The sequence below is a fragment of the Lepidochelys kempii genome, chromosome 6, assembly GCF_965140285.1.
Source record: "Lepidochelys kempii isolate rLepKem1 chromosome 6, rLepKem1.hap1, whole genome shotgun sequence".
Lineage (NCBI taxonomy): Eukaryota > Metazoa > Chordata > Testudines > Cheloniidae > Lepidochelys > Lepidochelys kempii.
The window spans coordinates 55754276-55776859 of NC_136385.1; the positions used below are offsets into that span (position 1 = coordinate 55754276).

Sequence of the window (22584 nt, forward strand, 5' to 3'; positions counted from 1 at the left end):
TAACATATAGGACACGCATTATAGTTGTACAATTTTGTAAAATTTAGAAAAAAAATGTTCAAAGCCCTTTGAGAAATACCATGGGCAAAAACTGGAACTTACGTGCATGGAGCTGATCACCCAGATTCATATTTAGGCAACAAAAGAAATGGCCTGTTTTTTTTCAGAGTTGCTGAGTACTGAAATTCAGGTCACTTATTTACTTGCCTAAGCATAGAATCATAGAATATCAGGGTTGGAAGGGACCTCAGGAGGTCATCTAGTCCAACTCCCTGCTCAAAGCAGGACCAATCCCCAACTAAATCATCCCAGCCAGGGCTTTGTCAAGCCTGACCTTAAAAACTTCTAAGGAAGGAGATTCCACCACCTCCCTAGGTAACACATTCCAGTGTTTCACTACCCTCCTAGTGAAAAAGTTTTTCCTAATATCCAACCTAAACCTCCCCCACTGCAACTTGAGACCATTACTCCTCGTTCTGTCATCTGCTACCACTGAGAACAGCCTAGATCCATGGATATAGGAACTTAATTATTAATTAAAATTATTAGTTATATGTGTAGCAGCATTGTGCAATGGCTCCAGTCAGGTATGGAGCTCCATTGTTCTAAGAATTGTGCAAACAAATAGAAGGCATGGTTCTTGCTCCTATGGAAAACAGAAGAATCCTTGTGCTGCACCAAGTACAACTTCCTCATTGGTTGTGTACTAAACTCTCTCCATTTCTTAACAATTCATCTCTTGAAGGACCCATCAGTGCTGCATATGGAATTCTCAGTGTCTTGCTCAATGTTCTGTGTAACGTACTGGTTGGTGAGAAAGCATACCAAACTTTTTTGATCATGGGTAGAACCTGAATGTGCCTTATTTTGTATTCTGGACCAGAGATCTAAGGGAGCTGGGATAAAGTATTGAAATCTCTATGCTCTTATGGTACCAGCTTTAGAATCTCTGGCTTACCTTGCTTTGCATTTTGTTTTCCAATTTCAGCTTCAGAGACAGGAATTCAAAAGGGCTGTCAAAGTGATACACCAAAAATGCAGCAATCAGTCTTCTGATTCTAAGCAAACAGAGCTTAAATGTCTTCCCCAAAGGAGACTATTAGACTGATAGCACTGTGTAAGGCTAACTTGCACAGAATCAGTTGTGATGTTTTCTAAGCATGTTTTTACCTGCACGCACCTTCATGTAAACATAAATAAACCCTTTAATTTCCCACTGATACAGACCAAGTATATCCAGGATTCTGGGATGAGACTGTATTAATAGTTGAGGCCAGTCTCTCACACTTTCTCCATAAACACAGTGTAGTTTCTATTATTTTAATGTTGCCCCTGACTGACCGTTGTGATAGAGCATTGATCAGTTATACATTTATAACTGTTATATTTATTTATAATGTTATAAAATTACCGGGTCAAACTGAACACTGTTTTCAATGATTTTTAATAGTTTGCTTTCTTTTCATATTTGCAATGTAATGCATGTTCTTTCTTTTTTTAAAATGCATTTCTTATGCTATTCAAGCTGGCTCTTTCAATGAACTTCAGTCATGACTAGCAGCATCCTTGCTATTCAAATCTTGGGCACCAGAGAGTTTCTCCATAAACACAGTGTAGTTTCTATTATTTTAATGTTGCCCCTGACTGACCGTTGTGATAGAGCATTGATCAGTTATACATTTATAACTGTTATATTTATATATAATGTTATAAAATTACCGGGTCAAACTGAACACTGTTTTCAATGATTTTTAATAGTTTGCTTTCTTTTCATATTTGCAATGTAATGCATGTTCTTTCTTTTTTTAAAATGCATTTCTTATGCTATTCAAGCTGGCTCTTTCAATGAACTTCAATCATGACTAGCAGCATCCTTGCTATTCAAATCTTGGGCACCAGAGAGTTTTACCAAGGCACTTTTATTCTGATCTGCTCTACAGCACTTTTGCCACTCTTTAAGTCAATGGGACTACTCATGTTTGAAGTCTGACAAGGGCTTAAGTGCATTGCTGTATTGTGGCCTGATCCAAAGTTCATTGAAGTCAATGGAAAACCTCCATAATGGGCCTTGGATCAGGCCTGGGGGGACTTAAGTTCTGGCCCTCCGATACTCAAAAATAACTAATGAGCCAAATAGTCCAGTAGATTTTACAAGGGACAAATGTCCCCAGGAAGGATAGCCAGGCAAGGAGTGCTCTTGAAATCACAATTCTACCATTCTACAGCAGGACAGACTAAATGCTTAGAGTCTGCACTCCCTTCTAGTCCAAATGATTTCATGATGCTTATTATTGGAGAAAATATTCTCCAATCTGACCTAAAGCAGATTGATACCCTTAGAGCTTTTAAAACATATTTTGGTTTGTTAGGAATATTGACAATGGCCCTTTCACAGGTGCCCTTGCACTACCAAATCATTCCAATTTCTTGTCTGCGTAGTAAACACTGGCATTTTTGTCTATTTGAATAATCAAAGTGCTTTCCATACCTTCTTGGTTGCAAAGATTTGAACTGCTTCCTTATGAAGGTCCACAGTCTGGGCTAGCTCATGCTCTATTGAGATGGTTGTAAGGCTGACCAGCCTGTCCTGTGTCATTGTGGAACGTAGATGTGTTTTTATTAACTTCAGCTTGGAGCAGCTGCGTTCGCCATTGGCAATTGTTCCAGGAACTGTTAGAAGTATGTGCAGAGCAACAAAAGCATTTGGAAAGAGGGTGGTCATCTTATTTGTGCACATATATTCCAGAACAGCCTTTGGAGTTGATCCTGCTGAAATGTATCTTGAAAGGGCTTTCAGTTCATCACCTAAATCACTTGCATCAATATCGTGCATGTCATCATGTGTCAACACTGTCTCTAGTGCCCTACATTGCTGGTGTAGGTCTTCTTCAGGTATAGTGAGGAGTTTTGGATTATCATACAACATCCCAAATATACTGCTGAGTTCCTTGAGCTGCATGAAACGTTCTTCAACTGACTGTGTTGCACAATCTAGCACCTGGTTAAAGAATTCAACTTTGAATTGTTGTTAGGGGTCTCTTATGGGATTATCCTGTACCTCGTAATCAAAATGTTGTCTTCTTCTTCGGTGACTCTTGTATTCTTGAATGGGTGGGAAAATAGCTTCAGTGTGAAGTTCCTCTGCCAACTTCTGTGCACTCTTCAGAACATTTTGAAATCTCTCATCTGACCGGTAAGACTGTAGGTATGACTTTGCTTTTTCCAGTTTTTCCATTGCTCCAGATATATCAAGGTCAACACCTTGGAGTCTCTTGCTTACAACATTTATTTCAAACAGTATATCAGGCCACAACACTAAGCCACATAGAAATTTGAAGTTATGTATGTTTCTGGTGATTTTGTTACCCTCTGACACTGTTCTCCCATGAACAGTTCCTGTCATAGCATTATCCTCCATAATGGCAACTATGGCATCATCTATCTTTCCAATTTGGTGTTTGATAGGCTTTATCGCCTCCACTCAACTTTCCCAATGTCTGGCACTCAGTGGTTTCAGTGTCAGAGAGGAGGTTCCTAAATGTTTCTTCAAAATTTGGCATCAATGAGTTGATGCAGAGAAAAATACATAGATGCTTTGAATTACATTAAAAAATTCTGCAGCCTCACTAGAAGCTGATGCTGCAACCCTGAAAACCAAGTTCAATGAATGAGAACTGCATGGGACAAAAAAAGCTTGAGGATTTAACTCTCGGCTTCGTGTCTGCACTCCTTTGTTCTTTCCTCTCATGTTGGCTCCATTATTGTAGCCCTGACCTCTCATGTCAGCTATCGCAATTCCTGTATCTTCCAGCTTTTTAAGAAGCACATTTGTCATCCCAGCTCCTGTAGTACATCAATGTCAATAAATACCAGAAAATGCTCGCTGACAGTCACCCATTGCAGGGACATTTTCACTAGGTTGTGTTGTTGTTATAAAACACACCATTACAGTAATTTGTTCCATATGGCTGATGTCAGGTGTGCAGTCCAGAATAACAGTAATATCTTGCTGCCACAATCTTCTGCCACAAAGATCTGCCACAATCTTCTGTTTGATTTTTGTTGCCAGTAACTGTATGATCTCATTTTCCAAGGTAGTGGTGTGTGTACATTTAATGGGTGGTGACTCTTCTAAGATGCTCCTGGAGTACAACATCAAACTCAGACATCAGCTCCACAATTTTTCAGGAAGTTTCCATTGTTTAGCACATACAGCTGATCTGAAGTGCCATGCAGTGCTAGGTTTTGGGTAGCAAGCATTCTCACAATGGCAATGAACTTTTTCACAACATTTTGCCAGTAAAGAGACTCTGATGCTGATCATCTATGGTGGCCTTTAACCTTAGTCTCATCTCAAGCTCTTTCCACCTATGGAATGCTCTCTGGTGATTTGCTGCCTTCTCATGGCATGCCAGATTTCTAGACAGATTTTTCCAGTCCTTTGTTTCTGTAGAATCCAATGTGGCTAGAACATTAGACTGGAAGAGTTTGCAACAAAAACAGTATGCAACATTCTGGGGTTTTGAGTACATAAGCCATGGCCTCTCCACTTTGTCACCATTGCGGATTTCACACCAGTAATATGTTGGATGGAAACTTTTGTTTTCACTGTCTTTGGGGAACATGAAGTTTTTCACTTGCTGCGGCCCATGCAGTACAAGGAAGTGCCTCAAGCTACTGCTCAAGTGGGTCCACGGTCCTGGATCATCTCGACTTAAGGAACTAAACTCAGCAGCAGCTGTTTCTTGCGCCTCCACCACACTCTTCTCTGATCTACACTTTTCTTCAGGAATGTGCATGGTTACATCCATTTGAGATGGAGATATGGATGCTGCAGTAGCTGCCAGGCACCTGTACTCTGACTATCTGGAAGATCAGGCATCTCCTCACCACTCACATCCTCACTGCGCCCGGAAGGCTCACCATGAACATTTGTGCTTATATATCTCAGGAGAGCTCCTTCCTGCTTAGAAAAGCTTCCTTTGCTTTTTCTTTTTCTGAATGCTGCCCCAGAGGGGTGTTTTCTTCTTTCACTCATGACTGGTGTTCTGTGCCAGCTATAGTGGCTCTCAACACTCAATTGAAGGGGACAAATAAGCAGGCTGGTAGCAGAGCCTGAGTGAGGGAAGATATCAGCGTCTTAAGGGCCTATCTGGCTCCTACTACTTTGGTTGACTGCCTGTTCTTCTCAAGTGGGTTCAGGGAAACAGCAGAAAAGAGGAATCTCCCTGAGAAGCTGGTGTTAATCAGTCCAGGCTCCTGGGGGTGCTAGAGAGGTACATAAGAGGCTCCTCCTCCTCTCTCTCCCTGCAGCTCCAGCTGCTTTCTGTTATTCCCGCTCACCTTTTCTCCTGCCTGCCTGTTATGTCTCTTGTGCCCTCCTTCCTCCAGCTCAGCACTCCACCATCTCTGTGCATCTAGAGCAGAGAGAATACATATGTACCAGCAGCAGACACAATTTTCTACACTCTGGGTCCTAGCGGTTCCCCCCACAGTCTGGCACCTGAGGCGGCCGCCTCAGTTCGCCTCATGGTAAGGCCAGCCGTGTACATAGGCAACTCTATGGAATTTAAATTTTAGAAAACAGAAGGAAAGATGAACACTGAGGGTTTGTCAATATGGAGAGTTAGTGTGTGGCAGGTTGGGGTGTAAATCTATAAAGCTCTAGTGTGTCATGCATTAGCTGTCCATGTTGACCCTGTTGCTACACACTTAACGGTCCTAGAGTTCACAGTGCTATTGAACTTTTACTGCTCAGCATTAGCATCTACATGAACAGTTATTGCATGGCACATTAGAACACTGTAGATTTATACTCCAGTTGCTGTGCACTAACTCTCTGTATAGTCAAGCCCTAAGAGAATTTCATGTCTGATTTGGGTTTTAACTACAAAATTCGTCTGCGCACTGTACAGAGTTCCGCTGCTGAGAAGGACTGATGCTCTGTAGCCACCACTCTCTGTGGAGATGGCGGTAGGAAATGGCCAATACAGGATGAAGCAGTTATGTATGTTTAGTTCATTTAATGTTTCCTCATAAACCATAAAATAGACTGAGTTACAGGATTTCTTCTCTTTCAAGACAGCTGACCCTGTAGCGAGCCATTGGTCATCAATTATGACCAATATCTTTGTAAATTGCATGAGTAGAGCTGATTGAACATGCACAGAATACATTTTTTTTAAAAAATTAAACCAATCACAGCTTTTGTGAATATATTTGGTATTAATCAAGACATTTTCCAAGCGCACAGTGCTTGTCTAGGAAATTATTAACAAAATAGCCAGTTCTGGTATTTGGTATCTGAGCTGAATCACATGGTTTTGTTTTTGTTCCTCATTGGATGACTAAATCTTCATAAAGAGCCTTAATTGGCTTAGTAAAAATATTCAGTGTCAAAGAGATGTTTGCATCTGAATCATTCAGGCCACTTGTAAAGCTTCATATGCTCACAAATACTGATAACTACGAATATAGTTAAATTGAACCAGACCTAGTATCCACAATTTCTTGTATTTATTATTTCTGTATTTAGTTAGCTGCATTCATAGATGTTTGAACTGTTCTGTTTTGTTTGGATGTTTTTTATTTGTCGGGAATAATAATAATACATGAGTGAACCATGCATTTGTAGGTAGTACACTCTGACACAGTCCCTGAGTATGTACTCGGTTCGCCAGCCCACTTTGAAGCCCACACTGCACTGTCTTCACTGCTATTGTTATCTGCGGATTCAGCTCTGTCAGCACCACTGAGTCAATGCAGCTGCAGAAGGGCACAGCTGGGTCTGATTCTGTCTCATGAGTGTATAACAAAATTTCCATCTCATTTCCGATTTCTGATTCTGTCTTGTGGTGCTGGTTGGTAGCGCTGAAATGGAGAGAAATGACATTACTTGATTTCAGAGGTTGGGCTGAGCTAACAATTAAAAAACAAATGTTGTGCCAAATCCTGCAGTCTCTTATTCAATCCTTACCCTCATGCAAACACCTCTTTTTCTTCAATCTAGGTTTGTCTGAGCAAGGAGCAAGTAAAGGACTGTAGAATTATGCCCTTTGTATAACATACTGTTTAAGAAGCTCAGCAGTAATAACACTTTCCTCTTCTGTGATGCTTTTTATCCAAGGTTCTGAAAGAGCTTTAGAAACATTCATTAACCCTACTAACACCCCCTTGCCCCTCAAAGTAGAGTAGTATAATTGTACCTATTCTACCAGTTGAAAAATGAGGCACCAAGAAGATAAGAAATTTATACAAGGTTACACACTGAGTCAGTGGCAGAGCCAGGAATGCTACCAAGGCCTCTTGATTCCAATTCCCCTAATCACTCCAGGTGACTACCTAGCCCAGATGTCATTTTTATAAAACCTTCCCTATATTTTTCACCACATGCTTCCCGCCTCTGTCAAATCACTGCAATTCTCCATCTTGCTGACAATGATTAGATGCAGCTTCCTCCGGGGTCTGTCAATATTTCTCCAAGCCATTAGGCAGCAGGAGGGAGAGTTTGTCACCCGAGAAACAACAGGCCATCTGAACTCTCATCTCCTGCACAATGGGTTAGTGTGGTTATGATAGGAACATGCAACAGTGTTGGAAATACCAGATCAGAGCAGTAGTGCATTGAGTCTGATACCCTCCTTTCAACAGAGGAGGGATAGCTCAGTGGTTTGAGCATTGGCTTGCTAAACCCAGGGTTGTGAGTTCAATCCTTGAGGGGGCCATTTAGGGATCTGGGGCAAAAAATTGGGGATTGGTCCTGCTTTGAGCAGGGGGTTGGACTAGATGACCTCCTGAGATCCCTTCCAACCCGGATATTCTATGACTATGCCTGATGTTCCAGAGGAAGGCAAATACAATACAGCTTGCTGCTTTCGCAATGCAGGGTATCGGGGAAACGTGCCCTTTCTCACTAGTGTGATGACCAATGATGTCCTGAAGCATGAAATGTGAATACCCATTTCCCAGCATATACTGCCATCACCATCATAAATACATCATTCACCCACAGCAACCACAATGTTGTATCAGAGAATCACTATATTCTCTATTCTATTCAGATGAAATTCAGTCCTGTGCACAGGGCCAGCACAAGTCCTATTCACAAAGGTGCTTTTCACCCACAGGAAATACTATGCAGATATTCATGATTTTGAGAAAAGAAAAAGTGGGATACATTTTCTTTCTTTAATGTTCACTCAAACTTCTGAATCTCATCCACTCTGCTGTCTTCTTAGGGCAAGTTGTTCTTTTGGCACAAATGACTCTACATTGTGCTTTTCTTTCAGGTCTGTAGTGCAAACGTAGTCATCCATTCCTCTGACTAGGGTGACCAGATAGCCAGTGTAAAAAATCAGGACGGGGGGTGAGGGGTAATAGGTGCCTCTATAAGAAAAAGCCCCCAAAATTGGGATTGTCCCTATAAAATCAGGCCATTTGGTCACCCTACCTTTCACCATTTGTAACAGATAATTGTTTTCAAAAGTCTGTTGCCCTTTATGTGACAGTCCTAACCTGTAGAAGAAGCTAGAACTTTTACCACCCAATTAAATGTAACAATACAAAGAACATTAGCCTGATTCCAGCGGGGGTGGGGGGTGAAGCCCTGGCCCTGTTGAAATCAATGGCAAAACTGTTATTGACTTCAGTGGAGTCAGGATTTTTTTACCCAGAACCATAAGTGGAATAGAAATGTTTCTCCCTGCCAAGATTTAAATTCAGGGGCTTATGTTTCTCCTGCCACAGTTGGTGACATTACTAAAATCCTAAAATGGGGCAGACAGCTGCATTTTTTACATACTTTTGGCATTAGTGATTTCATGAGCTGTTGCAGAAGAAACACAGAACCCCTTCATTCAGATATTGGAAGAGGAATAAAGGAGGAATGAGTCTTTTAACCTTTATTTGGGAGCAAGCCTGCAGTGCTTACTTATTTAAGGCACACTGATCTCAATGGAGATTTTGCCCAGTTAAAGTGTGTCCCTTGTGTGCAGGACTGTGTCTTTCATATGTTAATTTCTTAATATACACATATTCTATTACTGATTTTGGATTTAAAAATTAATTTCTCTCCCTCCTTCAGCTTTCTTTCCCTCTTTTCTCCCCCACCCATTTTTCTTTGCTTCCTTTCATTTCTTTCACAAAATGTTTCAATTTGCCCTTTGGGAGATGTCTACAAAATGACATACTATAGGGTTTGCTTCCAGTTCTCATTGTCAATTAAAAAAAATTGAGAAAGGTTTTACATTTTTGTTTCAGCTGGTCAGAGGATGAAGGGGCACTGCCATGTCAATTCATTCCTATCCAGCTCTGCTATTTCTCCCCATGGGCAGAAACGTCATAGATATTTGAGTTGCTGTGAGAGGATATTGAAAACTGAAGTAGCAATGGCACAGCCTGCTGCATTCTGAGCTCCAGACCCAAGAGGATTATTGGTGGCGGGGATGAGTTTTGAAGATGTTCCTCTCTGCATAAGAATCCTAGAGGGGATTATTGTTGGCTGAGATAAACTTGGAGAGGTTCTCTACAAAAGAATCAGGCAAACTGACTTGACAAGCGACTCACTGTTTAAAATGTCAATAGTTACAAATATTTAAAAGAATTATTGTTGAAGCATGACATTTCAATTATTTGGGTCATTGATAGATTTTTGAGGGACATTTCAGTCAATCAAGTGCAGGATTATAGGAGAGAAAATTAGGTGGTAGAAATATATGTCTGACCATAAATAAATAAATATTTAAATAAAAAAACAAACAACAAACAATAACAAAACTCTGATGGAATTAGTGTATTTCATCCAACAGTTGCTATGAATGATGCATTCATTGCTTATCAGATGCATAGTTTCTGGAACACAAATTGTGTAGTCTGCCAGAATAATATCAGCAAACAAAGAGGGCAAAAAACTTCTGCTTCTCTTTTTCTAAAGGAATAAACATGAATAAAATGGTATTAAAGTGGACAGGTCTCTAATTGCAGTGAAGGTTCAAATCAACAAACAAAGACACATTGAGTTGGAAAAGTTGGGAAACAATTCATAGACTGAAAACTGGTTGTGTAAATTATTTGAAAAGTACTTGTAAATGAAGATATTCACAGACACTAGAAAAGCTCTAAGAATTATTTGTAAGCAAAAACAAAAAGGGGGGGGGGTAAATTCACCTGATAATTTATTCATGAATAAAGTTGGTCAGGAAAAAAAATAAAAACCAAAATGTTGATGACAAAAGAGAAAAATGCCCCTATATTTTTTTTTTATTTTAACCTGCTCTACTCACAATTAATATTTTCAGTGGATCTAGAGGGCAGCTTTTATCTAGCTTTACTTTTTCAGATACTATATACTCAAAATCTTTGTCAGGGAAACTGACTAATTTTAGCATTGCAAAAGAACAGAATTGGATTTAAATTATTTGCTCAGTTTTTCAATGTCAATTATTATCTATCTGCCTTTACTAGTGTTCTTAATTATTTCAATAATATTTTGACAGAAATTATTAATGCCAAATGTGAATTTAGCTTTTATAGAGATGGAATACTGATATTGATCATTAAGCATTGGTCCATATTATACACCATATGAGTGATTACTCAATGGCAAATTGGTAAAATATTTGATCTATGATTGATTTAATTTGGATCATGCCAGTGTGGCATGAAAAAGAGCCCAGAGATTGTACTGTGGTTGTTCCTAAGTGTAGACATGTTCATATATTTATGTTACAATGATATGAAGGAATATTCATGACCCTTTTCTTTTTATTAAGAGAGTCTCCAACTGAGCTGGAGAAAGGGGATTCAGTTTCAAGGGTGTGTGGTCCCACTGAATATTTATTTTCTATTTTTAACTAATTGTAGGTAAGTGACAAATAAATAATTTTGTAGGTACATGGATATGCAAAAGAAGAAAAATAAGATTAGTGCTAGTGAAAGGTGGTAGATTGACAGCCTGGAAATAATAGCTCACCTTTCCTGATCACTCTTGTTACAGTCTGTCATAAATATAAAGGGAAGGGTAAACCCCTTTGAAATCCCTCCTGGCCAGGGGAAAGCTCCTCTCACCTGTAAAGGGTTAAGAAGCTAAAGGTAACCTCGCTGGCACCTGACCAAAATGACCAATGAGGAGACAAGATACTTTCAAAAGCTGGGAGGAGGGAGAGAAACAAAGGGTCTGTGTCTGTCTGTATGCTGGTTTCTGCCAGGGATAGACCAGGAATGGAGCCTTAGAACTTTTAGTAAGTAATCTAGCTAGGTATGTGTTAGATTATGATTTCTTTAAATGGCTGAGAAAAGAATTGTGCTGAATAGAATAACTATTTCTGTCTGTGTATCTTTTTTGTAACTTAACGTTTTGCCTAGAGGGGTTGTCAAGGTTCCTCCCCCACTCTGAACTCTAGGGTACAGATGTGGGGACCTGCATGAAAAACCTCCTAAGCTTATCTTTACCAGCTTAGGTCAAAACTTCCCCAAGGTACAAAATATTCCACCCGTTATCCTTGGACTGGCTGCTACCACCACCAAACTAATACTGGTTACTGGGGAAGAGCTGTTTGGACGCGTCCTTCCCCCCAAAATACTTCCCAAAACCTTGCACCCCACTTCCTGGACAAGGTTTGGTAAAAAGCCTCACCAATTTGCCTAGGTGACTACAGACCCAGACCCTTGGATCTTAAGAACAATGAACAATCCTCCCAACACTTGCACCCCCCCTTTCCTGGGAAATGTTGGATAAAAAGCCTCACCAATTTGCATAGGTGACCACAGACCCAAACCCTTGGATCTGAGAACAATGAAAAAGCATTCAGTGTTTTACAAGAAGACTTTTAATAAAAAATAGAAGTAAATAGAAATAAAGAAATCCCCCCTGTAAAATCAGGATGGGAGATATCTTACAGGGTAATTAGATTCAAAAACATAGAGAACCCCTCTAGGCAAAACCTTAAGTTACAAAAAAGATACACAGACAGAGATAGTTATTCTATTCAGCACAATTCTTTTCTCAGCCATTTAAAGAAATCATAATCTAACACATACCTAGCTAGATTACTTACTAAAAGTTCTAAGGCTCCATTCCTGGTCTATCCCTGGCAGAAACCAACATACAGACAGACACAGACCCTTTGTTTCTCTCCCTCCTCCCAGCTTTTGAAAGTATCTTGTCTCCTCATTGGTCATTTTGGTCAGGTGCCAGCGAGGTTACCTTTAGCTTCTTAACCCGTTACAGGTGAGAGGAGCTTTCCCCTGGCCAGGAGGGATTTCAAAGGGGTTTACCCTTCCCTTTATATTTATGACAGGGGTTCTCTATGTTTTTGAATCTAATTACCCTGTAAGATATCTACCATCCTGATTTTACAGGGGGGATTTCTTTATTTCTATTTACTTCTATTTTTTATTAAAAGTCTTCTTGTAAAAAACTGAATGCTTTTTCATTGTTCTCAGATCCAAGGGTTTGGGTCTGTGGTCACCTATGCAAATTGGTGAGGCTTTTTATCCAACATTTCCCAGGAAAGGGGGGGTGCAAGTGTTGGGAGGATTGTTCATTGTTCTTAAGATCCAAGGGTCTGGGTCTGTAGTCACCTAGGCAAATTGGTGAGGCTTTTTACCAAACCTTGTCCAGGAAGTGGGGTGCAAGGTTTTGGGAAGTATTTTGGGGGGAAGGACGCGTCCAAACAGCTCTTCCCCAGTAACCAGTATTAGTTTGGTGGTGGTAGCGGCCAGTCCAAGGACAACGGGTGTAATATTTTGTACCTTGGGGAAGTTTTGACCTAAGCTGGTAAAGATAAGCTTAGGAGGTTTTTCATGCAGGTCCCCACATCTGTACCCTAGAGTTCAGAGTGGGGGAGGAACTTTGACACAGTCTGTATGGTAACACCCACTGTCTCATGTTCTCTGTGTATATAAAATCTCCCCACTATATAATCCTGTGTATTGCAAACATTTTACAAGAAAAGACTCCTAAACGGATTGCACCTGAGAAAAATATGTACTGTTAAAACTCAGGTGAAATGGGACATAAAGAGAAGAATCAAGACTAAATGGAAAACTTTTTGGAAGACTGAAATATGAAGGGCAAAAACATGAAGGGCAAAAACTGTCTGCTTTGAAATGATGACTTGTGACATCTGTGTAGTGCTGGCCGGGGTAGAAACCGAGATGCACACCAAGAAGGTGGATTAGAAGTGAGAGCAAAGCATGGAAAAGTGTATATTGGGGATCAGAGAGGGAAGCGAATGAAGAAACATGCAAATAAGTTAAGAGGAAGGACAACAAACAAAATAAAGAAGCTAAAATGGCAGTGACGTTACAGAGAAGGTGACATCATCAGCATGAATAATGGGTCCTTTTTTGTTTTATTTTTGTTGAATTTTGTGCCGGTGAAAGGGATTTCACTGTTAGCCGTGAAGGCTCTAACCCTCTAGCTGCCAAAACAAGTATAGCCATGAGCAGCATCTTTATACATTTCCTGCCTCTCCTCTTTGCTCTCGTGTGTTCTCCATGTCCTGGAGAAGCCATATCTGTGAGTGAGGAGTTATTAGGCCTCTTTCTGAGATCATAGACAAGAAGATCAATTAGTGCCTATTCTGATGTTGTGCTGTGGACATCTGCCTATTAGTGACTATGGTCTCAATCCTGTATTTGAGTGTTCCCTACAGGCAGGCAGGCAGGCAGTCATGGGTTCAGGTCCTATATGAAGACCATACATTCCTTTAACATAAGAGCTACAGAATAGATGTCCGATACTACTGACATGGATATGGACCCAGATCCAGAGAAACAATTAAACATACGGTTAATTTTAAGCACACAAGATATCCCAATGAAAACAATGCAACTAATCAGGTATTTAAAGTTAAACACACACAGAAGTGCTTTGCTGGATCAGCTGCATGCCATGTTGATAATAACTCCTCATCAACATTTTGCACAGTTGCCATAGTCCCACTTGCCTAGCAGTAAGAGTAAAGTCTCACACATAGTATTGAAAAACAAATCTCCATAAACAAATCTCTTAGTTCTGTTTTTTTTTTTTCTAAACAAGTAATCTGGGACATATTCTCTCTGCATTTTGAGAGGGAAAAAAAATCAAGCATTTTTATGAGCCTGATAAAAAACAAAGGCACATAAAAGGATGTAAAAGTTGAGTGACAATCATCCTCCTGTTAAAAAAATTGTCCTTTCCAACATTTTCAAATGAAACAGATCGGTATTTTAAAATATTCTGTCATTCCATTATTAATAAAAAGGCACCTTGGATAGCTAAACCTTTCTTAATATTATTTCCAAATTTCTTTTTGATCTGAGGAATAATACAAGTATGTTCTCATTATTCATTGCTCTTTCCATTCTTTAGATGTTGCAAAGTTTATTCCTGTCTTAAATGCCTTTGAAGAGAGATTCTACCTCTTCAGCATCAGCAATAAAGCAGCTTAGCAACACCAGTGAGCTTTAATGAACAAAGGAAAACTTACCTTTTGCCACTTATCTATTAAACTACTGCACCTGCAGTGTGTTTTAGTCTCTTTGTCCTGTTATGTGTACATTATTGTTTTGTTAAAAGTAACATTGCATTCACTTGGCTTCCACTTCTCTTAATCATGTTCAGTTTCTGATAGCATCACATCCAAGAAGTGAGCAAATCTAGGCTGCAATTCAGCAAAGTAGTTAAGCACATGCTCATCCCTGTGTTCATCCCTACTCAGCAAACGATGAATGGCTCAGTTCTGTAAATTGCGGAGCACTCTAGCTTGAGTCAGCAAAACATTAAGCATGTTCATCGCTTTAAGCATACAAATAGTCCCACTGACTTCAAGTGTTTTTCTGGGCTGGAGTGTTCAGTATTCTTCATAGATTTTAAGGCCATAAGGGAACACCACAATCATCTAGTCTGACTTCCTGAAGAACACAGGACATAGAACCTCACCCAGTAATTTCTCCATCAGCTCCATAACTTCTGGTTGAGCTGCAGCATATCTTAAAAAAAAAGATATTCAGCATTGATTTAAAGACTTGAAGTGATGGAGAATCCACCACATCCCTAAGTTGTTCCAATTGTTAATCACCCTTATGGTTAAAAATTTGCACCTTATTTCTAATCTGATTTTTTTTTTTTAGCTTCAGCTTCCAACCACTGAATCATGTGATGCCTTTGTTCTGCTAAATTATAAAGTCATCTACCATCAGAAATCTGTTGTCCATCAGGAAACCATGATCAAATCACCTCTTAATCTACTCTTGGATAAAGTAAAAAGATTGAACTTCAAGTGTCTCCCCATAAGGCATGTTTTCAGATCTAAAGACATTCTTGGTGCTACTTTCCAATTAGCCAACATTTTTTGTGAAGTGTGAACACCAGAACTAAACACAATATTCCAGTAATGGAAACAGTGTTCCAGGATGGAATGGAATGGAATTTCAGTAATGGATCTCTTCAGGATTAAGACATTATCAGACAATGAAGTGCTTTGCTGAATAGGCATGAACTGCCGAATGAAGACCTTAGCACTGATTCCCCCCCCCACAACACGGTAAGGCAACTCCCATCTTTTCATGTGCTGTATATTTATACCTACCTACTGTATTTTTCAGTCCATGTATCTGATGAAGTGGGTTATAGCCCACGAAAGCTTATGCCCAAATAAATTTGTTAGTCTCTAAGGTGCCACAAGGATTCCTCGATGTTTTTGCTGATACAGACTAACACAACTACCACTCTGAAACCTAATATCTCAGTTTGGGTATCTTGGTTTAACCATCCTGCCTTATGTTATGATCTTGTTAAATCTACATCCACCCACCTACACACTTCTAGCAAAACACTTGTATTATTACAAGAAGTGGTTGAAAAATATGGGGTGAGAGGACACTGTGAAAAAATTGCTATTTTATTTTTTTCTTGAAATAAAAAAAGGTTTTGTTCAAACAACTCTAGTTAATACATATTTGCATAGTTATTCACATGTAAATATATATTCCCATGCATATTTGCAACATGATACATTGGCTCACATAGATATCCATGAAATTACATAAAAGGGATTGCAAAATAAATTCATAGTTTATATGAGAACCAATATTCACAAATATTTTTTGCAATATTTGCCTCTCTCTAGTCATTATTGACCAATTCTGATTCAGCAGCAGGTTGCAACATAATGTGATCTTAGACATATTTTTAATTATTCCTATAGTTATGCACCATTTTTTAAAATTACTTTTTCACAAAAAAATCTTGTAATTTCTTATCATTTGACTAAATATATTACTGCCAGAAGACGGGACTGGATGACAGGGGATGGGAATCACTCAATAATTGCCCTGTTCTGAAGCTGAAGCATCTGGCACTGGCATTCTTGAAAGACAGGATATTGGGTTAGATGGAGCATTGGTGTGACCCAGGATGGTCATTCTTATTGTGCACATTCTCTTTAGTTTCGGACATTGGAGTAGAAAATTACTCTGTTTTTCAATTTTTCCTCTATCACATTGGTGTCACAGATGCTTTTCTCTGGGTTTATGCTGTTGCTTTATCTCCCCCATACTGATTCTTTATTTGGAGAGTCTAACTCTGTTTTACACATGTCACTGTGGAGTGTGCAAGTTTTGCACAGGGGTCTATTGCTCATTATTGATTTTGATTTGCTCTTCCCAGAGGCCTTAGACATCAACCAGTTTCTGGGGATAGCAGTGGGGGATATTGTTTGTTCCAATATAAATGTAGATATATTGTTGTTCTGATGTTCAGGCAGTTTCTGTGTGACTTTATACATTGAATTACACATTGTATTTGGATGTAAATTTTGGTTCTCTAGTTCTTTGCTATGAAAGGAGTGTATGCTATCTTAACTTTGTCTTCACTAGAGATTTAACTCATTGTGAATCATGAGATTTATTTTTAACACACTCCATGATCAGTTACAAACTCCCCCAGTCACACCATAATCATGCCAAATGAGCCAGTGGCAATGCTCTGGGCAGAGGACAAACTTCAAATTAGCTTGTCACACTCTTTGTTAACTTGAAGTATGTGCAGTGAAAACATGTGGCCACAACCAGTCAAAACAACCTATGGATGGTGGTCTGCCAACCCCCTTCCACAAACCTCCAGGTCACTAGACATCTGTGTCCTACCTGCCATCTACCTGGGCTCTGTATTTTGTCCAGAAGTATGCTACCTTCACATGATTCTCCTCAGTGTCCTGGGTCCCAAACCACTTGCAGTACCTTCAGCTTTGGATATCTCTGTTCTCTGATAGAGCAGTGAAAAGAATGTCTGACAAAAGACTACGTATCAGCACACAGTCACTTGATGGGACAGCAATACCAAAGCTTTGTCAGTCTTTGGGCTGAAGTGAGCAAGAGTCACAACTTTGGGACCCAGAAGAGGAATGCCCAACAGTATGATAAACATAGCTTGGGGACCGGTGTTTGAGGATGGGATGGCCTCGAAGGTGATAGGTCATACATTAACAAAATGTATATACTAATCCCAATTCTGGCTTCAGCTGCAGGTCAATGCAGTGCCATTACACATGTCCCTCTGTCCCCTGCTACTCCTTTTTCCTGCCAGCCAACAATACTGTTCAGTATAGCAGACTAGGGAGGGAAAATAAATTGTAAATGAGCAGCTTATGTTGATTGATAACAATCACAATTTATTTAATAGAAAAGCATGAGTGCAAAAGATGTAAAAGCATTGCCATCCATAGCCCTGGCAAAATATGTCTTGCTCAAACACAATCCTTAAAGCACTACCTAGAACACAATGACACATGGATAGCTGCAAAGAGAAGGAAAGAGGACTAGGAGCTGGAGCAGAAGTTGCTGACCGAGTATATTCATCATGATCAGAAAATGAGGTGAGATGTGGTGTTTCAGAGGGACATGTTTGAATGACTCTTCAAGATCATGAGCCAGTTGTCTCACATCTCTCCTGCCCAAACCACCTGCCCATCCATGCCCCATTCTGTTGCTTTATCTTCATAGAACCATGTCCTACAACCCATGGGCAACTCTGGCTTGTAAGCATGCAACAGTCAATGAACAATGGAACTACACATTTTAAGCAATATCTGCTGCTCTTTACCTCTGTTCAAATGTTGGGTGAAAAGAACAGATACATCACCAGATAAGGCCACTGTGATCATCTACTGTTATACAAGGCACTGGTGAGACCTCACCTGGAATACTGTGTGCAGTTCTGGTCTCCCATGTTTAAGAAAGATTCAAACTGGAACAGGTACAGAGAAGGGCTACTAGGATGATCCAAGGAATGGAAAACCTGTCTTATGAAGGGAGACTCAAGGAGCTTGGCTTGTTTAGCCTAACTAAAAGAAGGTTGAGGGGAGATATGATTGCTCTCTATGAATATATCAGAGGGATAAATACCAGAGAGGGAGAGAAATTATTCAAACTCAGTACCAATGTGGACACAAGAACAAATGGATATAAACTGGTCATCGGGAAGTTTAGACTTAAAATTTGACGAAGGTTTCTAACCTTCAGAGGAGTGAAGTTTTGGAATAGCCTTCCAAGAGAAGCAGTGGGGGCAAAAGACCTATCTGGCTTCAAGATTAAACTCGATAAGTTTATGGAGAAGATGGTATGATGGGATAACATGATTTTGGTAATTAATTGATCTTTAAATATTCATGGTAAATAGGCCCAATGGCCTGTGATGGGATGTTAGATGGTGTGGGATCTGAGTTACTACAGAGAATTCTTTCCTGGGTATCTGGCTGGTGAATTTTGCCCATATGCTCAGGGTTTAGCTGATCGCCATATTTGGGGTTGGGAAGGAATTTTCCTGCAGGGCAGACTGGAAGAGGCCCTGGAGTCTTTTCGCCTTCCTCTGTAGCATGGGGCATGGGTCACTTGCTGGAGGATTCTCTGCTCGTTGAAGTCTTTAAACCACGATTTGAGGACTTCATAGCTCAGACAGAGGTGAGAGGTTTTTTATAGGAGTGGGTGGGTGAGATTCTATGGCCTGCGTTGTGAAGGAGGTCAGACTAGATGATCATAATGGTCCCTTCTGACCTTAATATCTATGAATCTATGAATCTATAATCTGACCTCCTGTATAACACAGGCCATAGGACTTGCTTGAATTAATTCCTGTTTTAACTAGAGTATATCTTTTCGAAAAGAAATTCAATCTTGATTGAAACATATCCACCAGTGGAAAATCCCATTACTAAAACATTTAATAGACTTGAAGATGAGAAGACACCAATATGATCATCTAGGAGAGCCAAGAAAAGGGGTTAAAGGATTGGCAAACATGCCCTGTAGTGAAAGAGTCAAGAAGCTCTGTTTAACTTATGAAAGAGAAGTTAAGGGGTGATTAAATCAACACCTATGAGTACCTACATGGGGAACACATATTTTGTAATAGAGTGCTATTCAATATAACAGAAAAAGTATAACAAAATCCAACGGCTGAAAACTGAGGCTAGACAACTTCATAAAAGAAGTAAGACCACATTTTCAGCAGTGAGAGTAACTAACAACTGGAAGACCTTTTGATTTAAATGAATCTGCATTTTCCATAAAAACCCATTAGTAGGAGAATTTCCAAATAGCTTTACTAAATAGATTGAGCTTCTTGAGTCTAGGGCATGTTTTTCGATCTATTAATTATTCTTGTGGCTTTTCTCTAAACCCTCTCCAATTTTTCAACATCCTTCTTCAATTGTGGGTACCAGAACAGTATTCCAGTGATGGCTACCCCAGTGCCAAAACCTGTATAGCCGTTGCTACTGCACCAGCATCAAGAGGTGAACTAGGTACTGTCAGTAAGCAGACTCCAAACCGTTGGTGCCCTTAATCAATTCTGCCTCATATTATTTCCCCATATCCAAACATCCTCAAGAACACAACATGTCTCATTAACTTGTGTTGCATTATACGCATTACAGTCTAGATGATTCCATAAGCAATTCCATCTTGCCTTCACTCAGCCAAAAGCATATTTTATTACCATCCTGCACCTGCTCAGCATGCAGATGTATTGTGTCCTTGCAGGCATGTGGAAATCAGGATAAGTCTATCACCTAGGGAAGCAGAAAGTAGGGATAGTCAGCTACAATCACAGTAGGCATGGACACCACATTGATGACTGTGTCGCTAGGAGGTAATAATGTTATCAACTTACCCATGCTAAAAAAGACCAGACCTCCAGAACAGCCTCACATTGTTCCCTCTGACAGTACATCATATGTGTCTATGAATCTGCCACAGTGGTCCACAAGCACCTGTATAATGACAATGTAGTATACTTTCCTGTTAATGTACTCACTTGCTCAAAATGCAGGAATCAAATGAGTATGTGTATGCCATCAAAAATGCCTGCATAGTTCAGAAACCCCATCCATTCAAAACCCTTCATTCTTTTGAGGATATTTCCCAATACAACCACCCAGGCATTAGAGCCATAATTGCCTTGCAATCTTCCATGACTGCTAAGCTAACTGGATTCGCCAACCCCAAACAACAGATCTGTAACAATGCCAGTTGCCAGGTTCCACAGGATGATAGCAACATGCATCTGGACTGTAATACCCTCTCTCATCTGGATGCTATCCTGGTGTTGAAAGGCCAGGGCAAACTCCTCATGAAGCTCTAGGAATGTTGATTTTCTCATATAAAAGTGATGATCAGCTGTGGGCTCAGCACATTTTCATCATGATGTAATCCCACCACACTCTGCTTGTCACCCTGGTCCAGAAACAGCAGTCTGCCTGGGGGATGAGTGGGTGGGATGCCCTGCTAGGAAAGACAGCATCAGCTGGGTCCATGCCTCCACATTTGCAAGGCACTGACCTTTTCTTCTTCCTTTAAAAAGCAATCCCCTGTTGCTCTCCAGGCAGAAAGCTTCCTCTTAAACACCCTCCGCCATCCCTTGGAACCAGCTTCTTCAGAGACACATAAAAGAAACAGTTTTCAGAGTAGTAGCCGTGTTAGTCTGTATCTGCAAAAACAAAAGGAGCACTTGTGGCACCTTAGAGACTAACCAATTTATTTGAGCATGAGCTTTCGTGAGCTACAGCTCACTTCATCGATGAAGTGCATCCGATGAAGTGAGCTGTAGCTCACGAAAGCTTGTGCTCGGATAAATTGGTTAGTCTCTAAGGTGCCACAAGTCCTTCTTTTCTTTTTATAAAAGAAACAGTGTATCCATAAAAAAGTAGATGCTGTTTTTCCTGGTTATTAGGATGAATGTAATCCACACCTTTCAGCCCAAAGAGGTAACAGCTGTCCTGCTAGGAAATGCATTACACAGGACTAGACCATTTCCAACCACAACCACCAAAGACGACAGACATGTCCCACAATGCCTGGCAAACAGAGTGGTACAGGCAGTCGTGGTGCTTTGAACCATGGAATACACGTCCAGAAAGCTTAGTCTCTCTCACAACTGGCTACAGTGCCAGTGCTCTTGTTCTGCAGTATATTTACACTCTATCAAGTTAGGCTAAAACAAAATGACTAACTTGTGATTGGTCAACTGGAGATTAGACGGCAGTGAGAGCGTAGCCTTTGGTTAAGATGGCACCAGTATCTGCAAGGTTTATTTTTATAATGTTGATTAGTTTGAATATGCTTCTTATCCAGTCGTGTTATTTTCAAGTACTTTTTGTAATGGTGGAAGGCATGAGTACATAAGCTTAAGTTTTATTTCCTGGGTTATAGGAAAGCTTAATATAAAGGGTATAGAAGAGCAGAGTAAAGTTTGCTCTCTTCATATTAAGTGTGTCAGAGTTTCCCATTTGGAAACATATATTACAAGAGATCCACCACACCAAAATGGGATGGGCTTTTCAGATCATCCCCGTGGCACTAAGTTTAAGGAATAAGCTTAAGTCAGTTCATCAGAGATAGTTATCCATATGACCCCACATCTCTTGACAAAAGGAGAGAGAAAAACAGTCAGGCTGAGGAACTGGAATCTAACTAGCAGGCTATTTCCACCATCCCATTCCCAGTGTAAATGAGAGTACATTATATAGCAAATAGCAGATGGTGGTTTAAAACACACGCCAGAAAAGGAGTCAGATGGACTGACGTTAAGTATCTATAAAGAACCCTGCTGTTTTCATTCAAACCCCCTCCCCCCAACTCCTCCCTCCAAAAAAAACCACCCTCATAAAAATAACCCAGAAATCCTCTTTACTTCCGGGCAGTTGAACTGCAATAACTTAAATTCACATCCAATCAATACAAATATTATTAGGCTGTGTGTGCCTTTTTGCTTGTTCCAGCTGAATGGATTGTTGAGTTAGTGCAGAGAGAAGCAATGTACTTTAGTTTGCATTCAGAGGCCATGGATTACCACACCGACAGAGTCATTAAAACAGCTCCTAAGGAGAAAAACAAAATACATTTGACGTTAACATTAATCTTTTTAAAAAATAATAATAATTTGACCAAAGGCACTCACTACATATATTGCTGAAAATAATTAGGACAAGTTCTTGGACTGTTTAAGCCTACGCAGAAGGGAGAGAGAAAGAGAAAGCAAGCAAGGAAGCAATGCAGCTGTGATAGGTGGAAGGTGGGAGAGGAACAGAAACTCCATCTGTTAGT

At 40.0% G+C, this 22584-nt stretch overlaps 1 long non-coding RNA gene across 1 annotated transcript; it reads right to left on the bottom strand.

Moving 5' to 3' along the window:
- Window positions 1-19989: 19989 nt before the first annotated feature.
- On the bottom strand, window positions 19990-20899 carry LOC140913855 (uncharacterized). The gene is made up of 3 exons (XR_012159674.1): window positions 20821-20899; window positions 20153-20252; window positions 19990-20051 (listed from the first exon to the last, which is right to left on the bottom strand). It is a non-coding gene; the product is annotated as an uncharacterized LOC140913855 (long non-coding RNA).
- Between the last annotated feature and the right edge of the window lie 1685 nt (window positions 20900-22584).